This window comes from Agelaius tricolor, unplaced genomic scaffold (assembly GCF_023055355.1).
Source record: "Agelaius tricolor isolate 1412-34295 unplaced genomic scaffold, bAgeTri1.0.p SCAF_8, whole genome shotgun sequence".
In the NCBI taxonomy this organism is placed as follows: domain Eukaryota; kingdom Metazoa; phylum Chordata; class Aves; order Passeriformes; family Icteridae; genus Agelaius; species Agelaius tricolor.
In genome coordinates this window covers 33,812,586-33,825,736 of record NW_027269268.1, presented here as the reverse complement: position 1 = coordinate 33,825,736, position 13,151 = coordinate 33,812,586, and positions in this window count along the sequence as shown.

Sequence of the window (13,151 nt, the reverse complement as noted above, 5' to 3'; positions counted from 1 at the left end):
GGAAACTGGTTTAAATATACTGTCACAGCACAGTGTTATGGTATCACTATTACTAAAACCATAACGTTTAGCTTGCTAGGTAGCATTAGCGCTCAAGTGGTTTGAAGAAAATCTAGAAATCAGAAGACTGAGTGAAGAGGAAAGAAAAACTAATTTTAACCCCTTCAAAAAATCCTGGTTTACTTCTTCCCTAGCATTTCTTAAAATTGAATAGTTGAACTTGGAAAGACAATTTTATTTGCATGGGGGTGTTTTCAAGTCATTTTTCTTATGAAAAGCTTGGGAAAATAACTTGTGCCACTATATAGTATCAGCAGAGTTTCCCGGCCGTTCTCTAGGAAAGGTATTGTTGGCAATAGATGCTGCTTCTGAATTAAGATGTATTTGGTCAAGTGCTGCCCTTGACTATGCCAGTGGAGTTTTCAATACATTGAAGTCCATGAAATGCCTGATTTTCCAGTGGTATGATTGAGGACAGATTTTGTCCTACTGTTAGTGGACTACATAGGCAGTTTAAGAAAAACATGAAGTCTTTTGATCTGCTTATAATCTTGTAGTAAAAGTACTTGGAGTCATCTGGCAGAATGAAGCTCTTCTGCAGGTTATTTCTGCACTCTTAGTTATGAGATCAGTGTCCAGCAGATTCTTTAATTCATTATGCCTTGTTCTGCATTATTATATTTCATATTGTAGCCCTGAGATCATGTGTACTCTTAACCACTCTTAGAGTGGTTTTAATCTAGGAATTTTTTTCCCATTGAGGATGTGCTAAAAAGCTGTAGAGACTAATAATTAAATGAAAAAATGTCCTGACAGGTTTTGGGTTTTCTGGGTTTTTTGGTTAGTTTTTTTTTTTTTTTTTTTTTGGGGGGGGGAGTGGTTTAAGTTTTATTTTGGGGTTTTGTGGCAGGTTTTTTTTGCTTTGTTTGTTTGTTTTTATGGGGGGGTGGTTATGTTAAGTGATTAAAATATTTATATCACGTTGACATTTTAAATTTACAGACATTTGGGAAATTTATGGAAACATATAAATATTGCTTTTAGTGTTCTTAGCAGAAAAATTCATCACTGACTATGACTCTTTTTTTGTATTAAAATTTTGAAAATTTTTTCAGGAGTTAGATAGGAATGTTTTGGTTGAATCTGAAAGGCGGAGTCTCTCTCAAGCAGAGTTCTTGTTCTGGAGCTGTATTTGTAGTCCACAGCAGGGCCATGGTAGTCAAATCCATTCTGTTAATCCCAAATAATGGCAGGAAAAAATGACCTGAATACACAAACAATTGCTCAAGTCAGCCCTGAAAACCATGGAGTCTGTGGAGGAACGTTCTTACCCATGAACCACTGCTGGAAGTTCTCTCTCCTCTTGTGTCTGTGCTATGGTTCTGTGGCTCTTTGCCAAAAGTTTTGTAGACTTGAGAATGCTGCCTCTCCATTTCTTCCACCTTCATCTTGCTACTGTAGATTTCTGTTGAGTGTTTTGATGTGCAGTGGAATACTAACAGGGCTGCTATTAAAGTACCTTTAGTGCTTCCTGGGTGAACATCATTGGGATCAAGCTGGAATTAATTTAGCACAGATATTGTTTCAAGATTTATGACTGGTTCATCAATAATATTGTGTATGTAAGTCTTGCTTCTTGTTTTTAATCGTTTCTTTGCATCTGAAGGAGACAGATGTGTTTCAAAATTCTAAATAAATCTGTAAGGCCCTTTCACTGTCAATATACTTCAATAAATGCTGCCCTTTACATATATTCATCTCAGAGTTTGGTGGGCAAGCCACAGACTGTCCTCAGTTTGGGTTTGTTTCATATTATTGGCAAAGTACAAGTTGGAGACACCGAGACCTAGTGAAAAGAAATGAGACTTTCCCATGTGAACTCTTGCATTCAGCCTCTGGTCTCAGCAGGAAATAGGGCAGCAGGAGTTTCCTTCATGTCATCAGGTTTTCTGGCAGGCAAATTTTCAACAATTTCCTAACAATTTAGAAGCTCAGTGAAGTATATTATTAAGTGGAGATAATGGCTTCTCCAACTATATGAGGAACTATTTGGATTTATTGCCTTTCAAATGCATATCTGTTGTTCTAAAAAAATAGAAATTATTCTTCCTGTCATTGCTCCATTATCTCAACCTATAAGAATTTATTTGGGTTTTGTTTGTCTTTGCCTGTGTGGAGTTTTTGTTTGTTTGTTTGCACTGGTTTTTCTTTTGGTTGATTGGTTTTAATAGATTTTTCAGGCTAGAGAGTTGATTGAAGTTTGCTTGTAACTCATCCTAAGTATTTTGTGACAGAAAAGTTTGCCCAAGTTACCTCCCAAGTACATGTATTTCCATAAGAATTACACACAATTCATTAGTCCTTGGAAATTATTTTCATTAGTATGGTTCCTGTAAAATAGGACTGTGATAAAGTAGGATTTGACACTATAAAGGCATACAGGTGTGCCTATATCTATGTGGAGATACATTAGAGATGCTTTCAGAGTCTGGGTTGTCTTTTGCATGACAGATCACTGTCTTCATGCCTTTAGAGTAAAAAGAAACATAGAACTTAATTGACACAAATACTTGAAATTCATAGGATATTAAAAAACCCCAACAAACTATCATGGACAGGGGTTTCACCATTTCAGAATAAAAACTTCGTAAAGCATCTTGGATTTTATTGATTAGGACCATTGTATAGTAACATGAACCAGACCATGACATAAGTAACAAAGTGATTTGATTTCTGTCCCGGAAAACACTATGAAATTTTGTTCAACTTTATCTGTGATAATTTAATTTTAGGAGCTCATAAAACTGAACTATTTCTCTGTCTAGATGGTGCTCAGACAAAAGGAACCAATTCCAGTAGTGACTTATCCATCTAGCATTTCAAAAAATGAATTAACAAGTGAAATAGTGAGATCTAAAGGATTGACTTAGAGTGAGTGCTGCTTAGAAATGTGAATGTTTGTGATTTGAATGAATCTGAATAGCTTAACATTGTGGAAATCAACTCTGAGATGCAGGGCAATACCAGTTCTGTATTGAAAATGGGTAGGAAAAAACCAATTTTCAGTGAGAAATCAGTAAGATTCCCAACTTTTAAAATAAATTTATTTTTTCTGGAAGTTCTTCAGAGTGTCTACAAACTGTAAATATCTACAAGCCTGCAGAGCCTGTTTGTTTGGCACAAAACTGGTGGTTTCTGCTGTATGCCAGCCTTAATGCCATTATTTCAGCAATTCTTTCAGTTTACCAAACTCTCACTTTTCTAAGACTCAGTCTTTGTATTTGAATGCTATAGACTCCTCAGGAAATATTTGATGGAGGGAGCTGGTGCTGTTCAGTTACTCAGCTGAGGAAGGAAATCTTTCCTACGGAGACTATTTTCTACCCTAAATCAAATTAAATTCTTAAACAGATCTACACATGTTGCACAATGTCTATGTGGTAATTAATAGTATCTGAGAAAGAAAGATTATTGATAGCAGAAATAATATTTGACACCATTTAATTCTGTACTTTAAAATAGTTTTTGCAAGTCATATTTCCCTGTGTTTATGTGAAAATGCACTAAAAATCTTCATTTTCAGAGTATTTAACATACTTTTTATGTTTGCCAAAACTTAACTTTATCTCAGTAGGTATCTCAATACCTGCCCCTCTCCTTCCTTCTGTCAGTTCCACCCCCTGCTCCCAATTTCAGATGTAGTTTCTCTGAACAGGTCTTTATCTGCAGCAAGCATGTTCAATCTGTAAGAATAGCACTGAGAGAGAGTCCCTTCTATTCCTGGCTGGGCTTTCAGTGAGGACAGCACGTGCACTGCAAACTGATGTGGGATGTAGGGATACTTACTGCACACAGAGAGTTAGATTCCTAAAATCTGAATATGTGCATACTCTGTCTTTTCAACAGTTTACAACTCAGTCAAAAAAACAGACTGATTTTTCTGAGGAAAAACAGGCTGGACTAGTTAACAGCTGCTCTCAGGCAAAAAAATTCACAACCCTGCTTACAAATAGTTAAATAGTGAAACATTGAAAGTACTCTGTTAAAATGTCAAGTTTGAGATTTAACATTATAAAAATGTAATTTCCCCAGCCTAATTTTTTCCATGTCCATTCTGACTGTGTTTTCCTCAAAAGCTTGATGCAGCCATCCACCATAGAGAATAACAGCTCAAGTAGTTACATTTTAGGAAAGTTTTTATAAAATGAAATGAAAATGGCTTCTTCTAGAGGCAAAAGATGGTCTTTCTGAAAGGAGGCCAGATGAAAAGGAAAAAGAAATTTCTGAAAAAGAAATGACCTACCACAGTACAAGGAGTGCTCAATAACTAATTGCATCATTAGCAGGTAGAACTCAAATAGCCTTATCAAGATTTATGTATATATTGCTGCAAGTGTTCTTTAACCTGAGTAGATGGTTCAGAAAAAAACACTGTGCTAAGGGAAAAGTAAATAAATCATGTCAGTATGTTTTTTTTATCTTTAATCCATAAAAGTCCTGTATTATTAATAAAAATCTTTATTGAACTGGCATACAAAGGAGCGAATAAGCTGTTCTGTATCTATCAGGACCATAATTACTCTGCTAGGCAATACAGGGGTTAACTGTTGTTCTCATTAACAGTTGCAGAAGGAAATGGTCCTTCACTAATTGGCAAATATTGGCTTAACAAAACAAGGCTGGCCTGGGACACTAAACAGCACATGTTAGATAATCAGAGAAATTAAGGGAAAATGTATACATGATGGTAATACAGATGTTACTCATTTCAAATCAAGAGGGCAAAGCTCAAAGTGACGGAAAGGGATGAATCTAAATTTCCTGGGGTTCATCCCTATTTCTGATGACTTCTGAGCATTTGCAAAGAGGATGAGAGAAATTGAAAATAGTGCCCGTATTGGCTTAGTGAATGGTATTTTCCATTTAGTCATGTGTAAGGATAAGGTTCTTTTTTGTTTCCTAAATGTAAGGAAGTGAAAGGAAAAATGTAAGTTTGATTGTGTCAACAAATCTCTTTCTCAAATAGAAAGTAAAATAAAGTATATTAGTGAATTTACCTCGGACATATGAAATGGAATCAGTGTTACATTGTATCTGGTCTGCTGAATGCAGGCAAGGATTTGGGTATTGAAAACAGTAGAACAGTACCGTTAATAGCCTTGATACTATCCAAAACCGTGTATTGGGTTCTAAAGTTTTTGGAACCTTTGCTTTTAAAGTTTGTTTTCTGCTACAGAAATGGTATAGTATTAACTGCCAGAAACACAATAGATCATCCAGGAGACCACAAAAGCTTCTGAGATTGTTACAAAAATATATATTACAGTAAGACATTAAAGTTCAGACAGAAAAGTGTGATACAGTTTGGTATAAATGGTCAGGCAGATAATACAGAATAATTTAAAAGATCAGGAGTTGCCTCTCAAGAAAAGATTATGGTATGTTGTATAAGATTAATAACATTAAACAGGTACTGATACAATGCAAGATGAAGTACAAACATCTGCATGACATAATGCATCAGAAACATTTTGGTTCTGGTAATTTCTTAGGTTGATTTAGTTGAGGCTAGAATAAGAGAAATCAGTTGATGTCGAGTGCGTGGTTATCACCCCACAAACTATGAATCCCCCTGCAGACCTGGATTTAACAGCCAACAGACTTCACTGTGTGGTATTTCTCTGTCAGACACATGCCCTGCTGACTCTGCAGGTGAGGTGAAACCCTCAGCTGTGTGAGCCTCAAGGTTCATGTTTATTCCAGCTGGCTGCAAATGGTAGAAGGAAAATATTTCTGCTGCTAATATTCCTGGGACGTTGCATAGTATGCTTTCTGAGAGGAAACACAGGCATGGGCTATTTCACCTCAGTTTTCTCTGAGGAATTGTAAGTTACCCTCATGAGATACTCAGTAACACACACAAGATCAGCTGTTTATCAGCCTGTTTCAGAAGGATTAGTGTAATGGATTCTACAGAAATTTTCACTCCTTGTAATTTAAAATATGGCTCCAGGAGCACCAATATATGAGATTCTGTGCAGCAGACTTTAAAGAAGAAAGGAGTTTTACCAGCCAACAGAGGAGGAAAGGGCAGAACCTTTTCCCTTTAAGTTGCAAGGTTTAGCTAGATTAGAGAATTACATTTTTACCATCAATCTGGCCAGGAGCTGTTGGAATAGGAAGTAAAGAAGATGGGGATCCTTCCTCTGGCTTCATCTATACAGAAGTTGAGAGGGTTTCAGTACAAACATCAGTCTTTCATGACTTTGGCTTCCTTGTTTGAGATTGTTTGGAAATTTCTTCCCCATTACTTCTTAGTCTTGTGCAGCCAGAATAAGAATGAAGCCTGATGCTTTTCTGTCTCACATGTATCAACCTTTCCTTTTATGACTGAGAGTATCCCTTGTCATGTTATTGGTTGTAGTCATTTTCACCCATGGGTAAGATATTTGCTAAGTATAAAATTGAGGCAGGCATTCCTGAATGGGGTTTCAGCCCTCTTCTTAATGGTGCCTGGGAGTGATTTTAGACAGCAGGCAACAGCAGAGGTGAGAATATACTGAGCTCCTACAGCCATGTGAAAGGCATTGATTTTCAACCTCATCAGTGCCTCATGCTATGGGAGAAAAGCAGAGTACAAACAACCATCTGGCATCAAATTAAAAGATGGTTGTGCTGGTAGTACTTGCCTGGAATAATCAAATGAAAATTATGCTTTTCTAAAGTCTAGTTCAATACACTACTGTAGTCTCAGGCAAGTCAGCAAATATGTAGATTAATTCAGCCTCACTTCTTGCTTTTTTTTTTCTTCCTTGCCTACTTTAAGACAGATTATATTTATTGCATAGGCCAGCAAACTACAGCAGGTTCATTCCTTAAATGTCAGTTGATTTCATGAGCTCACATTTAACAAAAGAAGATGCAGAGTAAGGGAGTCTCAGGTATTTATGTGTAACCCAAACTCTTGTTGAAAATTACAGAGGTAAAGCAGGATATATAATACCTTTCAAAAGTACTGGGTTGAGATAAAAGGGAAAAAATAATAAAGGAGGATACTGATTAGCTGTTGTTCCAGATTCAGGGAAAGAAAAAGAACAGGAGATGTTAGCAGAACACACACAAAGCCAGGTACACCTCAGTAGCAGCATGCAAGGCTGTGAGTATATGCAGGCAAACTGAAGAAATTCCAAAAGTATGTGTTGGCAGACTTGGGAGAGGGCAGATGCTTAGCAGACATAGTCTGAATGCTTTGTGTATTTTTCTTGTCCCATCCACTATGTAATTATGTGTCTTGAGCTGGTTTTTTTGTTGTTTGTGAATCTACTATATAAATGGTAAACCAAAAATTTGATAGTTTCTCTTGTGCAACAATCAAAAATCTCTTCCTTGTGTGATGCTTGGAAAACTGATCTGTGCCATAAGATTGCAGTGGTGTGGTGTTATTAAAATGGACACTTGTCTGAGTCTTTGAGTTCCATTATGGGAGCAAGCTTAATCTTTCTATTTGTGGCATTAGACAGAAAATCACTTTTCTTCTGATATGATGATGTGTCCAAGACAAATTTCTACTGCAGCCAGAGTCATGCTAAAGCATGTGCTGCCTGCAGGGTAGAATTCTCATTAATGTCCTGGAGCAACACTGTCTTCCAGAAAGGTTCTGTGTTTCAGACCTTGCTTGATATGGATGCTTTAATACAGAGCTAGTTTCAATGAAAGGGCTGCCTTAAGAGCAGTATGTCTACTGTTACAGAGATTTAATGGGCATTTTCTGGCAAAACCCCCTTTTTTAAAAAATAATTTTAGGTTTGACTTCAGAGAAGAAAATTCAATTTTTTTCACATCAGTATTAATTATCATTATAAGTTATTACTTAATGATGGGAAAAGGTGATGAAAGAGAATACAGATATATATAAAGATTTTTGTAAACCCAGTGAAACTCAACAAGACAAATTTCAGCATTGAGAGAAGATTATTTTTCTCATTTGTGTTTTTCTGTTATGATGAAATCTAACCCAAGGGTAGGATTTTTATAATCACCATTGAAGCCGAGATAAAATTTGAATTGTTCCTTCAAAAGTTGCCCTTAACCCTCTCCAAACTCCTAGCAGAACTCAGTTAAAGGCTTTCTAATACAATAATATTTAACACAACCACTGAAATAAGTAGGTGAAGTGTCTTAGATATTTTTTAGTATTAGCAAATGGAAAGGACTATTATCACCACATTACCATAATAGAACTTCTAGATAATGTAAGCTACAGAGTTTTTGTAAAGGTTTTTTCTCTGTACTGAATTAAACTGGAATTTGTCTGTAATATGGGGAGTTCTTTGAGCATGGAGCAAATAGGCATTTTACACTAATACACTAGAAGGAAACCTCCAAAAATTTCCCCTACTCCTGAGATTAAGCTGCATTTCTGCTCTGTTTGGCAGTGTTGCTTTGTGCACACACACACACCTGCACTGAGCAAGGACAGCTCCACCCACACCATGGCAGATGACCTGTCAGGCCTGGTACCATATGGTGACAGCACACAGCAGTGACAGCTCAGGCTTCAGCATTCCATGGGATGGCAGAAGCCATGTGTCCTTTTCCAAGTCTGCTTAGTACCAACTAGCTCATCCCTGGATGGCTGCTGTTCTGGGCTGTCTGCCCAGAAGTCTTCCCAAGAAAGTCTAAACCCTGACAGCAAGAGGAATCATCATCCATCTGCCTCTCTGTGGGGACAGCAGAAGACTCAGCTGCAAAACTGTGCTCGGTGTAATTCTCTGCAGTGAGAACACACCTGTAAACATGACAAAATGGCAATGTCCCTGAAGTACAGCAGGAACATCTGTTGAACTCAGGTGGCTAATCATGCCAAGCAGTGATGTGCACAAGGAGTGAGAGAGGGAAGAGTAGCAAAGACCAGTAATGTGCAAAACAGAAGCTTGGTATTCATTTTATCACAGTGGAATTGTCATTTTTGTGCCACTATTGATAAACTGTTACCATGCCTAATAAAGCTCATCCACACAATTGATACAGTTTTGTTAGGTTTTTTTTTAAGGGTGAAGAAGACTGGCTTTGGATGTCTCCCACAATGGTGCCATGGCTGGGGTAATTAGGTTTTTTGTTCTCATAGCAGAACTTCAGTTTTACATGTTTGCTTCCCCAGTTACTTGCTGGCTTGTAATAAAGGGGAAATTTTATCACAGAAAGCTTAGGAAGACCTAGCATGTAGATACAACTCTTGGGTAATATGATTTTCATTAATGTGCTGTTTAGAATATAGGTAATGGAATGGAAGCTGCAGTTAATTTTTTCTGAAAGGAGTGTGAAGAAGAAAATTGTCATGTTTGAAAGTGTTGTAAAGGGATCAGAATCTCCTCATTTGAATCTGTTGCTACCTGTGTGCTGAGGAGAAAAAAAAGTTTAATTTAGATTTTTCAAGAGAATATACTTAAAACTGCAGAATTATTTCCACTGATATTCCATTTTTAATACAGGTAACAGCCACTGCAACATAATTTTGCATTTGTTCTGTAGAACATAAAGTACTGAAAGGAAATGGCTGAATTAATACTGTAAGGACTGAATTTATATCAAATGCATCATTGTTCTCTGGTCTACATAAGTAATTAAAACTGGAAAATAGGATTGCAAATAAACCTTTTGATATGACATCAGCCAATCCACTGTAACCAAAGGATGACAGGCTGAACCATGCCTTTCACTAATCTGATTGTGAAAGGGATTTACAGCCACAATTGTGCAGTGAAACTTGCTTTTAAATAAATTATAATTTTTATGGAGTAGAATAGATTTTTTTATGGAGGCATATTTTATATACATCAATCAATGATGGCTTAAAGCAGTGGCTCACAAAACTGATTTTATATGAATATGTATTTTGCATATCATGAAGGAAGGAACAAAAAAAAAACCATGTAAGGTTATATATGAAATTACATGAAGTATATCCACACTACTGCAAGATATTCTCTCTTTTAGGGAGGTGGTAGTGTTCTGCACATTTATATTTCAATACTTTTTGTGATCTTGGAAGGATATATTGCCATACTGCACAGCACCCATGGGGTCATGGTTTCAACCCGAGATCTTGCCTTTCCTGGCTAGTGAGCAATTAACTTGTAATGTTGCTTGCATTTTAATACCTTTGGACTGATCCTGTCACTATTAACGAGAACATCAGACTGGCACTTGTTACAAAAATTGGTGCCATGTTATGTAACAGATATAATTGTATTTCATATCATCATTCTTAATGATTTTATGCTTTCTAGGCTGCTCAAATACCAGGTTTTGGGGTTTTCTTTTGATCTTTCTTGTTTATGTTTAGCATGCTATGCCATTTAATTAGGAAGAAGAGATTGAGCAGCATTATTAATGGACAAATTAAATGTCAATTAGCGCTTACAATGAAACAACACACTTTTAATCCACAACAGAAATTTGGTTTGGCATACTAATCCATGCTTACTTGTTTCTATTTGTGACCTTAATATTTATCCAAAAATTCAATAATGCATATGGAAAATTTTTAGGTTAAAAATTCTGTAATTTTTGGAAGAGTCTAGGGTCTTCATAAAATACATTCCTTGAAAATGTCATATTCTATGAGCATGGTCTCAACAGTATTTTTTTCTTGCCACAAATGCCATGGATTTCCTTAGAAAATAAATAAAACTAACAGTTCTTCAGCAGCCCTCTTAGGTACATTTCATTTATATCTAACACATTTATTTGTATTTTTAAATCTCTTTGTAAACTTACAATTTGCCAATATTTCCACTAAGGCAAATAGTAGCATTAAGATCAGTATATGACTTAAACAGAAAAATTCAGTGTTTGTTATAATAAATCAATTTTTTAAAAATGGAAAATTATCATGCACTATTTGTAAATCATTATCTGTAAAGTAACTGTTTTTTTAAGCAGAAAACCTAGAGTTCTGAACACTGAATAGTAATTATGCATTTAAAAAAATTCCAAATGGTTTGCTGATGTTTAATAATTGAATTGTAAACTGGTGATTCTAATACTTGTGATTTTTCTTTCCCTGACTTGCTTCAAGTCTAAATTCCTTCTTGAAGCTTGGAAAACATCAGGTTCCTGCTTGTACTTTGTTTTTTCACTTTAACCATGTGTCATGAATGCAGCAACAAAAAATAAAATTAGTTTAACTTAAGTGTCTCAATATACTTCATGGGTATCATAATGTTCACATTTTTGTTCGTAAACATATGCATAATTAATAACTAATTAAGTATCCAAGAAACATATGTCTCTGTCAGTAAAGAAACTGGAACTGTGAAAAATAGGAAGAAAAATGTGGGGACTTCAATGTCTCGGATATGCTCAGGTAGGGAAAGAGCACTCATGGATCTGATCTGAAACATGATTCAATGGATAATTCCATGTTGAAATACCTCAGAATATGCTTCAAAATCAGCCAGCTATAGATAACTCTTAAGGTCTCACACCTGAAACTGAGCAGCCTGCCAGTGTTTTAAATCAGCATGCTGTTCTTCTTCCATTATTTACACATGCTTTGGAATAAGCTCTTCTAGAAGGAGGGGCAAAGTATAAAACTCACTCACCTAGGTAAACAGATAATGCTGGCTTTCCTTCTAAACACAGTTGTCACAGCTGCAGTTGTAGCACAAACTTGCGTATTGTTTTTGGGAAGGCAGCGAACTGCAACAATTAGGATATTAAATTAAAACAGAGCTGAAGTACTAGGAAAAAACCATTCCCTCAATCTTTATTATGACTAAGATATACAATAAGTAAAGTCATGATTGCACAGTGCTTCTCTGTTATCAATAGGCAATAAGGGCTGTGTTTGAAGAGTTAGGGGTCTGTAAAGATGCCATTGAACTGGACAGACAAAATGCTAAGCACCAAGGTCCCTCATGAAGCACTTCAGGAATTTAATTAAAAAAAAAAAGAAAAAAAATCCTAAGAGTGTATATGGATCTGATTCTTGGATTTACCAAGTGGGGCATAACTGACTTGGAATAACAGGAATACTTAATTCATCTGTTGTCTCTGTACATTTAGCTTGCAATTAGAAAAGAACCACACTGGAAGCTAGCAAAGGAAATGAGGTATTGGTGTCTTAGGAGAGAGATATTTATCATATTATTTTCTATATGGGACTTTGATCTAGAAATATGTGTCCATAAATATGTTTCACTTTTCTCACTAGCTTGGTAAAATTTTCACTTGTTTACTATTTTGTTTAAATATATTTGTTTGGTTTGTTAAATATCTTTTTTTCATGCAAAGGTATTTTAAAACTTAATGTCTCTAGTTCTGGTATACCCAGACAAACAGCAGCAGCTTGGGTGATTTGACATGCAGATTTTTACCACAGCAAAAAATCAGTCTGAGGAGCAAACATACCATATTTACATCAGGATATGGTGTGTCATATTTAATTCAAGATCATTCTTCGATATTTGAGATACAGTTGTTAGATTATTAAAGTGTGTTATGAATGACAAGAAAGTAATGAATATTAATAAATATTGTGTCAAGCACATTCTATCACTTTGGCAAATACCTTTAAAGCTAGAAAAGCCTTTGTACTTTGATAATGGTAAAAAGACTGATCAAGAACTATGTATGGTATGCATAACCTGCTCTGGGAGTTATTTTTGTCTGGTTTGGTGACTATATCATGATCTGCTCTCCATTTTGAGTAAAACCACTAATATCATAATTTATTGCTTTTTCATATTTCCAAGTAGTGGAATGGAATGAGTTATATTTCTCAAGTGGTGGTCATTTAAAGATAGTTAACATTCATAGACCATCTGGAAGAATTGGTATAGTTAGAAATTATATATAGAGATGAGTGAAATGATTTAAGAGCTAAGCTTGTCACTATGTAATTGATATATATCTTTGTAATGATCCTTGCATTTAGCATAAAACATTTTCCCTTCTTTATTTGGTGTGTAGTGCATCATAACTTGCAATTTTCCTGTTATGGTCAATGAATTATATCATGTGTGATGAGTACTTCTATTCAGTGTTAAAAAAATACATTGGTTAACTGCATTCTGCTGTTATTGATGATAATGATCACAACTGAAAATTGTGCAAGGAACACAGTGAAGAGAAAGGCCCTTAGAGAC